Here is a 5905-nt window from a genome sequence, read left to right as displayed (position 1 = left end):
CACCCATATACTTACCAAGCATGATGTCCTTCTCCAGGGATTTGTGCCCCCGATAACATGTCCAAAGTACATGAGACAAAGTCTCACCATCCTCCCTTCCAAAGAGCACTATGGATGTATTTCTTCTAATACAGGTTTGTTCATTCTGTCAGTCCATGGTATATTCAATATTTTTTGCCAACACCATAATTCAAAGGTGTCAATTCTTCTTCAGTTTCGTTATTCATTGTCCAGCTTTAGCATGCATATGAGGTGACTGAGCATATCACAGCTTTGATCACACACACCTTAGTCCTCAAAGTGACATCTTTGCTCTCCAGCAGGTCTTTTTCAGCAAGTTTGCCCAATGCAATGCATCATTTGATTTCTTGACTGCTGCTTCCATGGGTGTTGATTATGGATCCAAGTAAAATGAAATCCTTGAAAACTTCAATCTTTTTGTCTGTCTATCATGATGTTGCTTGTTGGTCCATTTGTGATGATTTCTATTTTCTTTATGTTGAGGTGTAATCCATACTGAAGGCTGTGGTCTTTGATCTTCATCAGTAAGTCTTCAAGTCCTCTTCACTTTCAGCAAGCAAGGTCTTGTCAACTGCATATCGAAGGTTGTTAATGAGTCTGCCACCAATCCTGATACCACATTCTTCTTCATACAGTTCAGCTTCTCCGAGTGTTTGCTCAGCATACAGATTGAATAAGTATTTCCACATTCTGTTGGATCTCCTTTCTTCGGAATGGGCACAAAATACAGATCTCTTCCAGTCAGTTGGCCGGGTAGCTGTCTTCCAAATTTCTTGGCATAGATGAATGAGTACCTCTAGTGCTGCATCCATTTGTTGAAACATCTCATTTGGTATTCTGTCAATTCTGAGAGCCTTGTTTCCTGCCGTGCCCTTCAGTGCAGCTTGGACTTCTTCCTTCAATATCATTGGTTCTTGATCATATGATACCTCCTGAAATCGTTGAATGTCAACCAATTCTTTTTGGTACAGTGACTCTGTGTATTCCCTCCATCTGCTTTTGATGCTTCCTGCGTCATTCAATAGAATCCTTCAAAATTGCAACTTAAGGCTTGAATTTTCTCTTCAGTTCTTTCAGCTTAAGAAATGTGGAGCATGTTCTTCTCTTTTGGTTTCCTAACTCTAGGTCTCTGCACATTTCATTATAATACTTTGTCTTCTCGAGCCGCCCTTTGAAATTTTCTCTTCAGCTCTTTTACTTTATCATTTCTTCGATTTGCTTTAGCTGCTCTACACACAAGAACAAGTTTTAGAGTCTCTTCTCACATTCATTTTGGTCTTTTCTTTCTTTCCTGCCTTTTTAATGACCTCTTGCTTTCTTCATGTATGATGTCCTTGATGTCTTCCCACAACTCCTCTGGTCTTCAGTCATTAGTGTTCAGTGTGTCAAATCTATTCTTGTGATGGTTTCCAAATTCAGATGGGATATACTCAAGGTCGTATTTTGGCTCTCACGGACTTGTTTTAATTTTCTTCAGCTTCAACTTGAAATTGCATATGAGCAATTGATGGTCTGTTCCACAGTCAGCCCGGCCTTGTTCTGACCGATGATATTGAGCTTTTCCATCATTTCTTTCTACAGATGTAGTTGATTTGATTCCTGCGTTTTCCATCTGGTGAGGTCCGTGCATATATTTGCCATTTACGTTGTTGAAAATGGTATTTGTAATGAAGAAGTTGTTGGGCTTGCAAAATTCTATCATGTGATCTCTGGTATCGTTTCTATCACCAAGGCCATATTTTCCAATAATCATTCTTCTTCGTTTCCAACTTTGCATTCCAATCACCAGTAATTATCAACGCATCCTGATTGCATGTTTGATCAATTTCAGACTGCAGAACTTGATAAAAATCTTCAGTTTCCTTATCTTTTGCATGAGTGGTTGGTGCATAAATGTGAATAATAGTTGTATTAACTGGTCTTCCTTGTAGGTGTATGGATATTGTCTTATCATTGACAGTGTTGTACTTCAGGATAGATCTTGAAATGTTCTTTTTGATGATAAACACTACACCATTCCTCTTAAATTTGTCATTCTTGGCATAGTAGACCATATGATTTTCTGATTCAAAATGGACAATACCAGTTCATTTCAGCTCACTAATGCCTAGGATATCAATCTTTATGTGTTTCATTTCATTTTTGATGGCTTTCAATTTTCGTAGATTCATACTTCGCACATTCCACATTCTGATCATTAATAGACGTTTGCAAAGTTTCTTCTCATTTTGAGTCATGCCACATAGCAAATGAAGGTCCTGAAAGCTTGACTCCATCCATGTCATTAAGGCTGACTCTACTTTGAGGAGGCAGTTCTTCCCCAGTCATATATTGAGTGACTTCCAGCCTGAGGGGCTCATCTTCTGGCACTGTATCAATGTTCCACTGCTATTCATAAGGTTTTCACCGGCCATTTTTTTCAGTAGACTGCTAGTTCCTTCTTTATAGTCTGTCTTAATCTAGAAGCTCTGCTGAAACCTGTCTATCAAGGGTGACCCTGCTGGTATTTGAAATAGTAGTGGCAAATCTTCCAGTATCACAGCAACAGGCAAGCCACCACGATATGACAAACTGACAGACCAGTGTTGGCTGCTCTACCTAAGCTTTTGAAATTTAGTCCTGCTCTCTGACCCTTCCATATGTGGTTCTTCACAGGTTTGTCCCATATTCCCTCATCCTCTTTGAAAAGCATACTATTTAAATAATTGGTCCTGATTGTGAGTAGGATTGTTTTAGTGGTATCATGCACTCTTTTGCTGGGATGCCAAATATTTATTCTTGACTCTAGTATGTTCCAAAATCTTACCACTCAAAGTGTGGTCTGTGGACTAGCTGCATGGCATCACCTGGGAGCTTGTTAGAAACGCAGAATCTCAGGCCCCACTCAAGTCTCATTGAATCAGAATCTGCATTTTCACAAGATCCCCTGGTGATGTGCATGCACATTAAAGTTTGGGAAGCACTGTTTCTCAAAGTGTTTTCTGAGGAACACTAATGTGATTGAATGCTTCACTTAAATCTGTGGTTAAATATGGGACATGCTACATACTTTAACCATCAACGCTCCTTGCCGCTCTGCCTTGAGATCTCACAATGCACTATGGTATAATAAACGCTCTGCTAAAACCGATAGTAAATAAACCAGTTAATTTTTTTTTAACTCATTATTTTCCAAACTTATTCTTCTATGTATCCCCCATCACATAGTAACCTCAACATCCTCCAGAATTCAAAGCTCTGTGGAATACACTTTGGAAAATGCTGGCCTAATGGACATAACATGATGAGAGAAAACAAAGCACTAATTAGGCCCTTCTTTGAATTTCAGTTCCCTCACCTATGCAATGGGGATAAAGCTGGTTCTATTGACATTAAAGGGCAAAACAGAGAAAAACATGAATAGAAAATGCAACTCTTTGGGAAAATTTCATTCATTTAGCCAATCACTTAACAAATATTTGTAAACACTGACTTTCCCTACGTACAGATTATTTACATTTGAATATTATGAGTAAATTATTTTCTATTACATTTCTAGATGGAGTAAGTATTTTGCTGTTTAACAAGGTCACTGACACAACCATAATGAAAGCTAAATATAAGCAACTCAGTAATTGGAGACATTTGAAATAAAGACCATTCCTGCATGTCCAGAGCTGTACGCACTTGTACATGTAGTCATAAGACAAATGTGAAAGCTACTTGATGTTTACTAAATAACTTTTCATTGGCTTTTAAAAAATATTTCAGAGCCTTTGGAATTCAAGGCTTTCTTTCATACAAAGTGAGAGGCTTCTCTTAATTTGCGGTTTAATTAAAGCGAAAGTTTAAACTCAGTTAGAAAAACGAAGTATTTTTCCTAGTCACCTCCCCAATTTATTTGTGAATTACAGACTCTTTCTGCTTCAAACTCTGCCCAGCAACTGATGCATCTAGTCTTAAGAGATTACAGGGTCCGAAATAAAAGGGTGCAGAGGGAGGATTAGTAATGAGTATCACAGTCCAGGGAAGATGAACCAAGGATACACTGAGGCCCTGAGCCACAAATTGCGCCTGGGGTTAGTAGGAGATACATTGCTTTTCAGGACATAGACACTACAGCATCAGGCTAGATGTTTACAAGAGATAAAAACCCAGAATGTTTACAAGAGATAGATTATGGAAAGGGACTTAACAAAATTGTATGAAAACAATTCATTCATCTGTTTAACACTAGATGGCAGTGAATGATAATAACCAAAACCCTTTGCCTGCGAGTTGATTCAGACTCATAGCAAGGACTTGAGTGTCATTATTAGTTGCACCTGGTGGAAAAATGGTTAGGTGCTCAGACTGCTAACCAAAATGTTAGGAGTTCGAATCCACCAGCTGCTCCTTGGAAACCATATGGGGCAGTTCTACTCGGTCCTGTAGGGTCGCTATGAGTCGGAATCGACTCAATGGCATACAACAACAACATGGACGTATTTGGGCTGTCCTGGGTCTTGATACCCAAAAAAAGAAAATCACCTAATCCACTCTTGCCTCCTTTCACTGTTTAAGCAATAATCCAAATTAAATATGTATTGTTATTGTCATGTGCCATCTATTTGATTACGACTCACAGCTACCTTACAGGACAGTATAGAACTGCCTCATAGGGTTTCCTAGGCAATAACCTTTACAGGAGCAGATCGCCAGGTAGCCAGGTCTTGTCTCCTGCAAAGTGGCTGGTGAGTCGGAGCAGCACAGTGCTTTAACCGTTGCACCTTATAAAAGGCATTATTTTTTTTCCTCCTCCAGGGGCAACTTCTCTCAGTCTCCTGCCAGTTATACCCAATTGCCCCTACTCTTCATTTTGGTGCTTCCTTGTATTGTAATCGTTCACAGTTATGTATGCCTTAATGTATGCTGGAAACCCTGGTGGCGTAGTGGTTAAGAGCTACAGCTGCTAACCAAAAGGTCAGCAGTTTGAACCCACCAGGCCCTCCTCGGAAACTCTATGGGGCAGTTCTATTCTGTCCTATAAGGTCACTGAGTTGGAATCGACTCGACAGCAATGGTTTTTTTTTTTTTATGTCTTTCAAGTATATGTATACACACATATTTGCGTGTGCACATATGTGCATGTTTGCAAATGTGTGTATGTGTGCACACACGTGTGTGTATATATAAGGACAGGGGTCACCTCATCCATTTTTTGTGGTGCCATCAGTGCCTAGTCAAATGCTTTACACATGAAAGGCTCTTAAGAAATACTGAATCTTTTTGAAGTATGTATTTTATTAGTTTTTAACCTTATATGAAACAAGTTCACTGTACTTGTTTTGTAACTGTTAGTCTTATTCTCCTAAAGTGTATACAGTAATATTCCTAACGGAAGAGATCGTATTATTTTTTTATATCCTCTTCAGGAAGTAGAATTTTACAATCTTGAAGTCAGAGTTTAAAGAGACCTAACAGTCTAATTTTCTGCATTTTTCAGATGAAGAAACTAAGGTCCACACAGGTTTAGTAACTTGCCGGTGAGTGAAGGCATTGGAAATAGAATCAAGGCATCTCCTGCTTACTTTTTAAAGTTCCAAGCCGAGTACCTAAACGTGCTGTATGGAAGAAGCAGGTCCTCTCCAGTTTGGAGAGAGGATACCGGGCGAGGGACACGCCCTGCTTATTTTCAGCTTCCCCGGCTTTGAAGTAGAGCTAGATGTGACAGCGGTCCCACCCAGGCTCCCTGCACACTGTAGTCAGGAGCAGGGCAGACAAGTGGGTACAGAGGGCAGGTTCCCTTTGAGACAGTGAAACAACCCCCCTCCAAACGGTGGGTGTAGGCCCCTAAGGTCGCTGCCTTCAGGAGGAAAGAGGTGTGATCAATCCTGAACTTAAAGGGGGAGGGCAGCTTCGGACT

Source organism: Loxodonta africana, chromosome 14, assembly GCF_030014295.1.
Source record: "Loxodonta africana isolate mLoxAfr1 chromosome 14, mLoxAfr1.hap2, whole genome shotgun sequence".
NCBI classification, from domain to species: Eukaryota; Metazoa; Chordata; class Mammalia; order Proboscidea; family Elephantidae; genus Loxodonta; species Loxodonta africana.
Note: the sequence above shows the minus strand (reverse complement) of the source record.